Source organism: Hevea brasiliensis, chromosome 5 (genome assembly GCF_030052815.1).
Source record: "Hevea brasiliensis isolate MT/VB/25A 57/8 chromosome 5, ASM3005281v1, whole genome shotgun sequence".
Taxonomy (NCBI): Eukaryota; Viridiplantae; Streptophyta; class Magnoliopsida; order Malpighiales; family Euphorbiaceae; genus Hevea; species Hevea brasiliensis.
In genome coordinates this window covers 6,345,832-6,359,769 of record NC_079497.1, presented here as the reverse complement: position 1 = coordinate 6,359,769, position 13,938 = coordinate 6,345,832, and the positions used below count along the sequence as shown (strand labels likewise).

Below are 13,938 nucleotides of genomic sequence, written 5' to 3'. Positions count from 1 at the left end.
AGAAAGCTTCTGCTAATTCAAGAGGAGGAAGAAGCGGAGGACGCGGAGGACGCGGTCGTGGTAGAGGAAGACACTGTGGTGAATCAAGCCGAGGCGGTGATGATGAGTCGAAACCACAAAAGAAGAAATTCGACAAATCAAAAATTAAATGTTACGGCTGCGGAAAGATGGGACACTTTGCATCGGAGTGCTTGTCAAAAGAGAAAGATGAACAAGCCAATTTGACAGAAACTGAAGAGGTAGAACCGGCTCTTTTATTAATTGAGAATTGCGAGCTGAATGTTTCGAAGGAAGAAATTTACATTGAAGAACCTTCTTTGTTAATGATTGAAACCTGTGAAGTTACTGAAGGGGAAGTATATGTAGCTGCAACAGGAGGAAGTCTTATGAAGGAAGCCGGGTGGTACCTCGATACTGGAGCCAGTAATCACATGGCAGGTGATATAAATTATTTTTCTGAAATTGATCAGTCAATTTTTGGTAAAGTAAAATTCGGTGATGAGTCTGTAATTAATATACATGGGTTAGGCTCAGTGTTATTCCAATGCAAAAATGGAGAACACTTAACACTAACAAATGTATATTATATACCAAAATTGAAAAGCAATATCATTAGCCTAGGACAAATCGATGAAAATGGCGGACGTGTGATTATTGAAGGAGGAATTTTGAGGGTGTATGATGATCTAAATCGGCTCACAATCAAGGTGAAGAGACAACCTAACAGATTGTTTGTTGCAAAGCTCCAGGTTGCCGAGAAAGTATGTTTAATGACACATATGTCAGATCAGAATTGGCTATGGCATGCAAGATGTGGGCATCTGAATTTGCAAGCATTGATGAGAATGTCAAAACAAAGAATGGTGGAGGGACCGTAAATTACACAAACTAATCAGTGTGTGATGGTTGTGTAGTGGGAAAAACAACACGCATCGCCATTCCCACATCTCGCAACATTTAGAGCAGAGGAACTTTGCTTTGATTCATGGAGATCTCTGCGGTCCGATTTCACCAACAACACCAGGAGGTAACAAATACTTTATGCTCTTGGTTGATGATTATTCACGTTTTATGTGGATTTTTCTATTAAAGTGGAAAGGTGAGGCATTTGAAGTTTTCAAACGGTTCAAGAAATTGGCCGAATCTGAAAGTGGAAAAAGATTAAAGTGCTTCAGAACAGATCGCGGGGGTGAATTTAATTCATCTGAGTTCAAGAAGTACTGCGAAGAGGAAGGTGTGAAGAGACATCTCACGGCACCATTCTCCCCACAACAGAATGGCATCGTGGAGAGAAGGAATCAGACTGTTCTTGAGATGGCGAGATGCATAATGAAAAGTAAATCGGTACCTGCAGATTTCTGGGGTGAGGCTGTTAAAACTTCAGTTTATGTGTTAAACAGGTGTCTGACAAAAAGTGTAGAGGGGATGACACCATATCAAGCTTGGTGTAAGAAGATTCCAAATATACACCATCTTCGTGTATTTGGGTGTCTTTCTCACATCAAGGTAACATCACCTCATCTCACCAAACTTGAAGACAGGAGTGTAAAAGGAGTGATGATTGGATATGAGGAAGGATCAAAAGCCTATCGTCTCTATGATCCAGTTAAAAAGAAACTAATAATAAGTAGAGATGTCATTTTCGAAGAAGAAAAGAGCTGGCCATGGCAGTCCGAAAAGAAAGAAGAGGAGCTGGAAAATGTCGATATTTTCACTGTAAAATTAAGAGATGCAGGGGGTGCTACAACGGTATCGGAGGAGGGGGAAGTGTCACCTAAATCCACGGCACAAATCTCTCCTACCAGTACATCAGAATCAGAGTCAGATTCAAACTCTACCAACTCCACTCCACCTCGAAAATTCAGATCATTGCAGGAAATCTACAATGAAACCAGAGAAGTCGAAGCAGAGATTGGGTTGTGTTTCTTGTCGATGGAGGAGCCAACACAATTTGAGGAAGCAAATCGCAATCAAAATTGGCGACAAGCAATGGAGATGGAGATTGAGTCAATTCAGAAGAATGAAACTTGGGAGCTTGCCGATTTGCCTAAGAATCACAAAGCTGTAGGGCTCAAATGGATTTATAAACTGAAGAAAGATCCAAATGGAAAGATAATCAAGCATAAAGCCCGACTTGTAGCAAAGGGCTATGTGCAGAAATATGGAGTCGATTACAAAGAGGTGTTTGCTCCAGTTGCGAGGATTGAGACGGTAAGAACAATTCTTGCATATGCAGCACAAAGGCAATGGAAAGTTCATCATATGGACGTCAAAACAGCATTTCTAAATGGTGAACTTGAAGAGGTGGTGTACGTGCTGCAGCCTGAAGGATTTATTGACAAGAATCATCCGCAGAAGGTGCTTAGACTGTATAAGGCCTTGTATGGCCTAAAGCAGGCCCCAAGAGCATGGAATGCCAAGCTGGACCGAAGTCTCATATCACTAAATTTCAGAAAATGCCCATTCGAGCATGCGGTCTACATGAAGGAAACAGAAAATGATGTTACTGTGGTGGGAGTATACGTAGATGATCTTATCCTCACAGGATCAAGTGCAACTTTAATTGATAAATTCAAGCATGAAATGAAGAAGGTGTTCGAGATGAGCGACTTGGGACTCCTAAGTTACTACTTGGGAATCGAGGTGAAACAAAACTCAGAATCTATAACTTTATGCCAATCAAGTTATGCCAGCAAGATTCTTGAGAAAGCAGGGATGTCGGATTGCAATAGCTGTAGTATACCCATGGATCCAAGATGCAAACTGATTAAGCATGATGAGGAACCACCAGTTGATGCTACAACATACAGGAGCATTATTGGAAGTCTGCGATATCTGGTGAATACCCGTCCTGATCTAGCCTATTTAGTTGGGGTGGTTAGCCGATACATGGAGTCTCCAACGACATCACATATGAATGCTGTTAAGCAGATTCTTATATATGTGAAAGGAACTCTTGATCTTGGAATTGTGTACAAGAAGAATCAAGAGTGTGAGGCGCTGATTGGGTATAGTGGCAGTGATCTTGGAGGAGATACAGATGACAGGAAGAGCACAATTGGAATTTTATTTTTCCTTGGTGAAAGTCCAATCACTAGGGTTTCACAAAAACAGAGAATTGTTGCACTTTCGTCATGCGAAGCCGAGTACATTGCAGCAACAGGAGGTACATGTCAAGGAATATGGCTTACAAAGATAATTGCAAGTTTAAGAGGCGATAATCAAGTCAAACCTATTCTAAAGATAGACAACAAGTCAGCAATCTCGTTAGCCAACAATCCAGTACATCATGAAAGAAGTAAACATATCGACACAAGGTTCCACTTCATTCGTGATGTCAGAAAATGGAGATGTCAAGATAGATTACACGAGCAGCAATGTATGCAGATATTACGACTAAACCGTTGGGAAGACAGAGATTTACGGAGCTAAGGGACAAGATAGGAGTCAAGCAAGTTTAAGAGGGTGATTGTTACCGTTATAAACTTGTGAATAAATTTAAATGTTCTTGTCATTGTTTTTGATTGAGTTTATTTGTTATTTCTTACGCTAGTATGTAGGAGTAGTGGACAATAAAAGTGGAGTCAAACACTACATGTAGAAACTATTTTTTAGCATAATAATTGCTGATTTTTCTGTAACAAACTCCCTCTACAGACTATAAAGAGGGGAGTAATTTAGAGGTTTGAAATATATATAAAAAAGTCTAATAACAAAAATAGCAAAAAAAGTTTTTTTTCCTCTATCTGCTGTTGTTTGATTTCTGTTTTTGCTGTTTTAGTTCTAATAAGCTGCATTGGCAATAAGAGGTTCACTGGCTATACTAAATTTTCCTATGGAGAAAGTTCTCAAGTCATTTCAAGAAATGAACTACGAATTCAAGAAGGGTTACTCACCAGTTTTAGCATTGAAAAAGATCCATTCAAAGAAGAGGAAAGGAGAGAGCAAGAAAAAGAAAGTCAAGGAAATGAGAAATGAAAATGTGGTGGTATTAGAAGATCTAGGAGCCGAGTACTTGGAGGAGCTTCTAACCTTCTCGGAGACTGCCACTTCTTGGTGATCACTCTATGCTAATATTAGTTGAATGGTTCTTATTAGTTTTGGTGACACTATTAATTAATATCATCGCATTGTCTAAACATTTTCTAATCTTTCTTTAAGTTAATGGTTCAATTTTTAGATGATGGAGATTGTGACCTTTCATTGTATTTATGCGTCATTGCTGAATGATGGAATATGGTTAAAGGTTTGATTTTGATTGGCGGTGTAGTCTTTTGGCTAAAGAGGGGACCAAGTGTTATCTCACTAATCTTTGTTTAATCTAAAGTGATTATTATTTTATAGTAGCAAACTGTGCTTAGACTGTGACAGTTAGTGACAGTTATTAATCCATAAATCATATCTGCCCATGCATTCATTCAACAAGTCAAACACAACACTGGCCACAGATATATAAAAGTAGTAATGATTTACCTTAAGACTGGAAATGGTGCCTATTTTTTGTTTAATTTATTATAATTTTCGTCTACATTGTTGAGTCCTGCAAGTTTATACACGATCGAATGGAAGTGTTAATTTGAAAATGGTTATGTGTATATATTTATTCTCCTCACATCCCCAGATGGAAAATACTGTAAGCAATGGACTTCGAAGGAAAAGAAATGATTATCAATTAATCTGCACCAAATAGAAATTAATTTAATAAGTAGTAAAATGATATAATGCCAGTCAAGATAATTGAAGCTTTCTTAAAAACCAAACTCTAATTTTTTAATAATAATAATAATGAGGTAAATAATATTTTTAATAATAATAATTTAATAACCTTTCTAAATTAAAACACCATCCTTTCTTTCTATTCTAAACACTCCATTAGGAGTGGCAATTCGGGTTGATACCGTGTTCGTGTGGTGTCAACACGCGACACGAATACAATTAAGGTCGACACGAATACGACATTATTAACAATCGTGTCAAAAATTTAAACACAAACATGACCCTTTTATTATACGAGTTACACGGCACTGCACGATTAATATTAAATTATATTAAGTCTATTCAATATGACACGAACCATTTAATACAAAATAATCTATTTAACACGATTGACATGACTTAACCCATTTAACATGAGTGGGTTCATGGGTCAAATGGGTTAGTTGGTTACGGGTCAACACATAACACATTAAATCGTGTCATAAACGTGTCAAGTCGGATTAATCCCGTGACACAACAATATTATAACCGTGTCATAAATAAGTCGACACGAACATGTATAAATCTAACCCAAACCTTATATTTTCGTGTTGTGTTCATGTCTTATTCGTGAATCGTGTCTAAAATTGCCACCCCTACGCTCCATCCCGTCTCTAAAAGCTTTCAAGTGTAGTACCTGAAAGGTCCATCGACCCTCCTCCATTTCTCTTTCTTTAGATAGGGTCATATGGTTTCTCAGCTGGCTTTCTTTTCATTTTCTTTCTTAGTTTCTTTCGTTCTCCTTTTTGGAGTATCAATACCTCTTTTTTAGATGGGGATGTAGTTGAGTTTACGAGGGATACTTTGCATGCTGTAGTTGGCTCCCCTATTATGTGCTGTGAAACTATTTGGAGCTTTGTCGGCTGGCAGTCACGGAGCTGAGCGCTATTAGGTCACCTTTGCTAGCCTTTCACGGTTCGTTCGGCATGGTCCCAGTCCCTGATTGCTTAATGGTTCTGCTGCATTTTCCTCTGTTTTCCATCTGGGTTTGATAGCTTTTGAGCAAGGAAGGTTTCTCAGTTGTTTGGGTTTAAGCACTTGCTCTGATATTGAAGTTTTTTTTTCTCTGCATGCTTCAGTTAACAAGCTAACTCGCAGATCTCTCGTTGTAGGTTGGTGAAACTCATTAAAGGTCGATCAAGTGGAGTCGACATTGGTTTGCTGACGAAGAAGATAGTTTGGGTCATATGTTTGGGTCATGCCCATAAAGCATAGGGTTCTCGTATTCTTAAGAGTTGGATTTATGGGTTTGGGTTGATTTATGTAGCAACCATTTTGTTTAATGGATTTGGGCTTGTAATCCATATTTCATCAATAAAATATTATTTTTAGTAAAAAAATAATAACAATATAATAATGGAGACACATAATAATTTTAATAATATAATAACAATGGAAATGCACAAACCCAACCCCCTGTCCCATGCCCATTTTAACTCCAACCAAAAGGATTAAAATAGTTTTAGATGGACATGTTGGGGTCTTCCATTGGGCCATTTACATTGGGCTAAATTTGCCTAATTCTTGTGTATCTTCTAATAGTCCTGCTGGGTGTTCCACAGGCCACGCTAGACACTTCATAGAGGCCTAAAGATAAAGAGGATAGACTAGACAAAGGGATCAGGTTTTAGTTTAGGCTAATGGTAAAAAAAATGAATAAATAAATAAAAATAAAGATTGTAAAAAATTTTGAATGTTTTTATAATGTTGTTTTATTTTTTTCAGTTGTAGTAATAATTTTTTTAATAATTTTAAATTTTAATTGTAATAATATTTAATTAATAAAATTAAATAAATTACATTTACTATTACATAAATATAGTTCTCTCTCTACTAATTCTTAACAGAAAAATAATAAATTTTTAATTTTTTTTTTAGTTCAGTCGGATACTAAAATTTAACAACAAATTTGAAGGTGGAAGAAAAATAATCATCAAAATGTATAATATATAATTAATAAATGTTAGGTGCAATGTTAAAATTTACTAGGATTTTATGGGAGAAATCAGATTCAATTATTGGAGAAGATGATATTAAAAGGAGCAATTGCAAACTTCAAAAGAATTAATATTTCAATTATTGGAGAAGATGATATTAAAAGGAGCAATTGCAAACTTCAAAAGAATTAATATTTATAGACTGTAAACCGAATATTGAGAATATTCTAATATATTAAAAAAATACACAATATACACCATTATTTTTAAGTATAGATACTAACTAAAGTTTAATACAAATAAACTGGTGATGGTCACAAAAAAGTATCCGAGGCTGAGACAGTCAAATGAAATTTTGGCTAGGGCTCAAGTTGTAATTATCATAGTTTGAGTCATCAGACCTAATGTTTCCATACAGATGCTTATACCAGAGACTTTGTTCTTTTTCAGGATTCAGAGAGGCAGCACTTTCAATGGTTTTTTCTTGTTCCACGTCCATAGGGTCGTGAGAATCTTGCCAGAGAGGATGAGTGTAGTCAGGACCAAAGGATTTAAGGCCAAGTGTCAAAGTAGGATCTGGCTCAGGGAGGAGCCATGCTTCAGTGGTCCTAATTTGTGAAGCTTCTTGCGATTTAGGTCCAAGAGAGGTACAGTTAATCATTCTTCCTTTGGGCTAGTAATTGTTTATTGCATAAAGGTGAGTGTTTAACTCAGTCCTTATGTGTCACGACCCAACCTATGGGCCGGACCGGCACTAGGACCTGGGCCAGCCTAAAGCCCCCGAGGCCCGTAGTAAGCCTAACTGTTCATTTACCCAATGCTGAGGCCCATTTGGGCCCAATTTCAAGAAAACAAACGGACAGAGTCCGGCCATAAAATGGACTTACCAACGGGGAGTTTTTGACTCACCCGACCTGTAAACACAATAAACAATCCATTGGGGAGCTCAGCTCACCCTCCACATACTCATCAACATAATAATAAATGGGAGCTCAGCTCCCTCATCCAATCCATCAAAACAGACTTAAAATATTAAGTTTACAGGTCCAACATGATAATAATATTACAGACCAAATTCAAATAATTACTGCTAACACATGCGGAAATTCTAGGAGTAAATAAAATTACACAAATATCGATAAACAACCTGCGAAGTATAAAAGCAGGTTAACCCAGAATAAAATATCCTCCTGCGGCCTGTAAAAATTTTTGAACAGGAGTGAGCGTTCGACTCAGAGAGTAAAATATCAATTTTAACCATAATCTCTATAACTATCTGTAACTAATGCACCCTGTAGAGTGAAATGCAACATCAACATCATATTCACATCATAGCATCAAAAAGGTAATTTGGAGCACTCACACACCCTGTAGCATCAATCATAATATATTGGGAGCTGATCCCCTATACAGCTCTCTTAAATCCAACATGGTGCAGTGAAGAACTCAAGCGGACTTCGCTTAATAAACCAAATCGAGGGTCCCTGAAGAACTCAAGCCGTGACTACCCCTCGAAGGAACGGGTCCCAGCGAAGAACTCAAGCCGTGACTACCCCGTCCTATCCATAGTCCACACCACATCACACGCACGCCAACGCACGCACACTGCTCCAAATTACCACAACAACACTCATGGCACATTAACAGTTATGAATGCAACATAATTCGTGCCTAGAGTTTAACTACATAAATATATGCATATAAGTGATGCATGGGCATGCTGAACATATAATAATATCGAAATTACAATTAAAATTAATATTTTACTCACAAACTTGACGACAAATTACTGTGGCGGCTGGGCGGAGGAAGAAGGCTGTCCCGGCTCACCTGACAATTACATTACATCTATTTAATAAATTTGACTCAATACAAACAAAGAAAAAGATCAAGTACGTCCTAAGTCGTGCCGAAAATCCGGCAGAGTCTCCCCTATACCTAGGACCTACCCAACCTGCAAAAGGGCAAAAAAACGCACTTCTATATTCACAATCCATATATCAACAGTTCAATCATATCACACAGCCCCTCCTGGGCCCATCAAATCAATCATCTATCACAATACGCAAAATTTCAATTTAGTCCTTATTATTGATCATTTTTGCAAAAACTGCCCAAACAAGCTCTAAAAATTATAAAACTTTGCCCCGCGGTCCTTAGCAATATTACTAAGCTATTGCAAAAAGAATCGTAATTTTCTAAGCTACCACGAATATTTTATGGATTTTTAATCCTATTTAAGCACTAGAAAATTACGAAAAACAAGGTTCGGGTTTACCTTTGCCGATTCCGACTTCGGGAACGCGCTCGGGACGTCTGACAATGGGGGGCTAGCCAAAACCTCGGTCCAATTCGGAGACTTTTCCGGTAACGGGTCTGTCTGGCCCGAAATTTGCAGACCCGGTCAACTGTCGAATTTCCGCAAATCGAGGATACCTACACGAAGCCCATAACACGGGGGTTAGTACATAAATTTTTCAGAATTTTCTAAGCTCATTTAATGGTCGAAAATACACTGCGAAGTTCCGTGGGACCCACCGAAAGCGGTGTCGGAAAAATTCGAAATTTATGTCGTTGCGAAGCTCTCGACGAATGGAGCGTGCTGGTGGCCTCGGTTTCCTTGTGGGATTCACGGTTTTCGAGAAATCTAGCCCAAAAGTCGAAATGGGCTAAAATCTTCCCGAGCAAAAATCGGACAATCCGCTCGATGGATTTCGGCATTCTTGGTGTCTATGGAAAGCTCTCGCCGAGTAGATGATTCTGGACATGAGACCCGGTCCAATCGGTGGCCGGATCGGCGGTTGGTGAGGAAGAAGCTGGGCGCGCGCGTAGAGCGTTCAGCGCGTTTCCGTGGTCGGCGTGGCCGTATTGGTTGGTGAGGCGGCCGCCTGGTCAATGGCTGCGGCCGGTGGCTGGGGGTGGAGAGGAGAGAGAAACGAGAGAGAGAAGAGGGGAGGGAGCGTCGCGCGCGGGAGGAAGAAAAAGAGAAGAGACCGGTCTGATTCAACCGGTCCGATTCGACCGGTCCGATTCGGTCCGGTTCGATTCGGCCGGTTCGATTCAGGACACAAAATTTTGAATTTTTTACTCTGCCTTGGGACCGAAAACGAGGTCCAAAAATTCCGAAAAAATTCCATAAAACTCAGAAAAATACGTAGACTCCAAATATATTTTTAGTTTTGCCACGTGGTCTTTAAATTAATTTTTAAAAATCATCAAAGTTTATATTTTCGAAAAATCGAATCCGATTTTTAAAATCCGAAAAATCTCAAAAAAATTCCTAAAATTCAAATAAAATTAAAATACCAAAAATACTCATAAATAATAAAATTTTGGGGTGTTACATTATGGTTGCCATCTACCAGTGATTGTTAATTGTGTCTTCATAGGTTTTCCATTCATATTGATAATTCTAAGACTAAAGCATTCCGTTAGAATTCCTGAAAAATGGTAGGTGGAGAATAAGCAGAGAGGGGACTTTGGTTTCCTGTTCAGGAGGCATTTCCCATACTCCATTTATTTCAATAATCTTATGTTTCAGGAAGTGTCATAATAGAAACTTTTAATTATCATCATTGTTGAGAAAGTCATAAAGATTGATGACAGGTACTTCAAATGCTTTGGCATATAAGACTGATAAGAACTAGATTTCCTCCATTATGAGGTCTGTGCTAGGATTTATTATAAAATATGTGAGAAATGACACTTCATGGTAAAATATGGAGGTGGTTTCCTTAATGCTTTTGAGGACATTGATTAGATTCTAAAAATGAAACAGATTCTAATATATTAAAAAAATACATAATATATAAAAGTTCTGGCGACGGATATAAATGTTAAAAAAAATTGTCAGAAAAAATTACTAAATTGTACACAGAGATACAGTGAAATAAACAGGAGTTTTTAAGCAACGCAAGGAGCAGGACTTGGCAGCGGCAGAGGCGGCGGTGGGTGGTGAAACACTTGTTGACGTGAATGAGCGGCCTGGGGAGCTGGAACACGATGAGCTACTGGAATTCTCCTCCTTGTCTGCAGAAGGTTTGTGTGATAATCAAGCATAAGCCGCAAGGTCTTTCTGGCCTGAATCAATTGATGATGATAGGCAGATGCAGGCATAACCTTGCCTTTATCATGACAATTATAAGTAATGACAGCAAGTAAGATAATGCCAAAAATCAACACCATTACAAATATCTTGGAACGAATACCCTCCATGATCGGTTGTGCCTGTTCATACATGCAAGTCAGTGTACTACTTGCGTTGCTTTATAGGAGGAGATAAAGCGGACTTTCAACCCTGAACTTACTTTGAGTACCCCTGTTATTGCTTCACTATAAAGTCAAGTTCTCTTGACTATAAGAAAATGCTGGATGTCTGTGAAAGTTTTGTCAATAAAGTTAAATTCTAAATCATTTTATTTTTTTATTTATATATCACTCTAATTAAAATTTAAATTCAAGACTTTAAAATTTTGGAGATGAGTCAAATGCCACTGAATTAAGCTCTATTCTTTTTATGGATCTCTATGAAATCCCACAACCTTCATTTATTGATTATTGATTCAAGGATACTCAAGTCAACTTTGCCAGTTATGGATTGGCTGGACATTTTTGGAGTTTTGTATGGCAAATTATTATATTGGAAATGAGTGTATTGTTAACTTCTTCAAGAGAAGGTGGTGAAAATGGAAATGAGTTTGGACTTGGAGGAATCCACCATTGTAGGTTGTAAAGGAAAATGATTTATAACTTCAAGGTTTAATTAGGATCCTGCATAAAGAAACTCAGAGTCAAGACAATAAAATTGGAGCAAGAAGCCATAAATCATCATCATATTAAATATATTATTTGAATAAATTTATATATAAATCATGAAATTATTCAACTAGCAATGACAATCCCCTGACTATGCTATATATATAGAGTAAGGGTAACATAATTTGATTTCAATTGTTAACCCCAGGTGGTGCATGTGGTGGGGCACCTTGACGACGGGCGATACCAGCGGCCGGAGCAGAAAACTGCTGAACTGTTGGAATTGTCCTTCTAATTGGTAGACGTTTAACAACCTCCAAGGCCATTCTTTGATGCTCCATTTTATAAAAGTGCAAAACATCCCTGCCGCCATGAGCTAGCTCGAAAACTCCAATTAGCAAGATAATTGCAAGCACATATCGACGAGCCTCCATTGCTGTTTTGTGGTTGAAGACCTACGTATTGAATTGTGGGATTTTTGAGCTGTCTATGGAGTCATATTTATAATGGAAAGATATATGCTTGCAATCTGTGAAATTGTGTGAAAATAATTAAATTATACATTATTTCATGAACAAATAATAAGCAAATCTTTACCACTTAAAAAACCATATGTAATTATTTTCGTTTTAGAGGAATTCGAATTTGGAACTTCTTTATTATCTTTACTTGACAATACTATAAAAAGGGCAACTTCTTTATGATCTTTACTTGACAATATTAGACAAAGGGCATCATGTGCATATACAAATTTAATACATCATCTTTAAAATATTACAGAAATTCATACAAAGTCAAGTCCTTGTATCTTATATCAATTCCCAATCCCCACATGATTATATTTTTATATTTTAATAGAGAAAGTTGAAAATAAATTTAAGATATAAATATGTGAATCTTATTTATTTAATTTCACCCTTCTTTTTAATACTTCAAAAAATTGTGAAGTCAACTTTTGCCAACTATGATTTGGCTCCATTTGGTATTAACTACAGCAAATTGTTCTGTCTTGCTTGTGGCAATTTGTATTTAATTAGAAATAAGTCGATACACTATAGTTTATTTTTTTATAACATTCCCTAAAATAAATTTGAGTTACTTGTTCATCTACCAAAAAATATTAATAAGTCAGCTATCAATTTTTTTTTGTTTTAATAAATGTTCAACAATTTGGATGTCTTCTACATCTTCAATTTTTTTTAATCTTTTATTATATATGTAGGAGATAGAGGAGTTGAATTTAAATCTCTTTTAACATATATGCAGTAACTATTAGACTATATTCATCATTACTTTTTGATCTTCAATTTGGTGTATTCAGGATAAATAATTATACAAAAATAATATAAATATATAATATTTATAATAATATAATTTTTATAAATTATTATTCGAGAAAAACAATTTTTTATAAGCAATTAAATTTTATTAAAATAGAAAAAGAACATCAAAACTTGGCAACAATTGATCAATAACTAAGAAGCAAAAGGACTAAAAACACAAATGGAAGAGAAATTATATAATGAATTGGCTATTACATATAGGGCACTTGCTAAAAACAAACGGAGGAAAATAAGTTTTCCATGTTATTCTAGTCATAGTGGCGTACGTGTAGTTGCACATATATATTGGCATACACTAATTAAGATGGTGCTGGTGGTGAAAATGGAAATGGAAATGGAAATGGAAATGGACTTGAAACTATTGGAGGATTGATTTCAGGTGGAGAAGAAGGATTGACTGCAGTGGAAGGTGGTGGAAATGTATGTGATGGTGTTACTGGTGGTGGTGATGGTACTGATGATGAACATGAACATGGCCGCGGTGGTGGTGGCGCACACGCCACAGGCGGTTGTGGTGGTGGTGGTGGTGGTGGTGGTGGTGTACACGCCACAGGTGGTGGAATTTTCGGTGGCGGCGGTGATCCAGGACAAATATTAGGTCTACATCCGTTTTTTTCAGGTGGTCGAATGGTGGGTGGTGTCATCACCGGCGCTTCTTGGAGTAACTTAAACTTACGTGAAGCGTCTCCTGACTTGACCATGTGAGAAAAAATAAGAAAATAAATTAACGAAAACCTGCAGAACCACAAAGAAATGGCTTCCATTTCTACAATCTCTTGTTTTAAAGCCAACTGTAAGAGATTGATCTTCTCCTTGCAAGTGATCCATTATATAGTGACTCCATTCTCGACCCATTAAATCGATCATACATTGGTTTTGGGTCAGCAAAGAGAGAACTTTTTGCAACTGTATCCACGGCCATTTAAATTTGTTCTTGGTCTCAGGATTTTCTTGTGGAAATTTGCTCTTCTGTGATTATAAATTAATGGGAAATAAAAGGTATTGAAAATTACACTTGGGATAGGTCTGGAGATCATCTCCTTGTCAAGAGCACTGAGCATATCAAAAGGTTCATCAGAATGAGATTGCCTGAAAACGAAGTATCACTAAGCTTTCCACAAGGCACCATAGATATTTTAATTAGAACT

At 37.2% G+C, this 13,938-nt stretch overlaps 1 long non-coding RNA gene across 1 annotated transcript in view; it reads right to left on the bottom strand.

Annotated features, from left to right (window-relative positions):
• Positions 1–7,667: 7,667 nt before the first annotated feature.
• LOC131179874 (uncharacterized) overlaps positions 7,668–13,938 on the bottom strand; it is a 75,150-nt gene continuing 68,879 nt past the window's right edge. Inside the window, exons 2-4 of the long non-coding RNA XR_009148776.1 lie at positions 8,971–9,128; positions 8,464–8,522; positions 7,668–7,889 (exon numbers count right to left, since the gene is read on the bottom strand). This is a non-coding gene — a long non-coding RNA (uncharacterized LOC131179874). The remainder of the gene's footprint in view (positions 7,890–8,463; positions 8,523–8,970; positions 9,129–13,938) is intronic.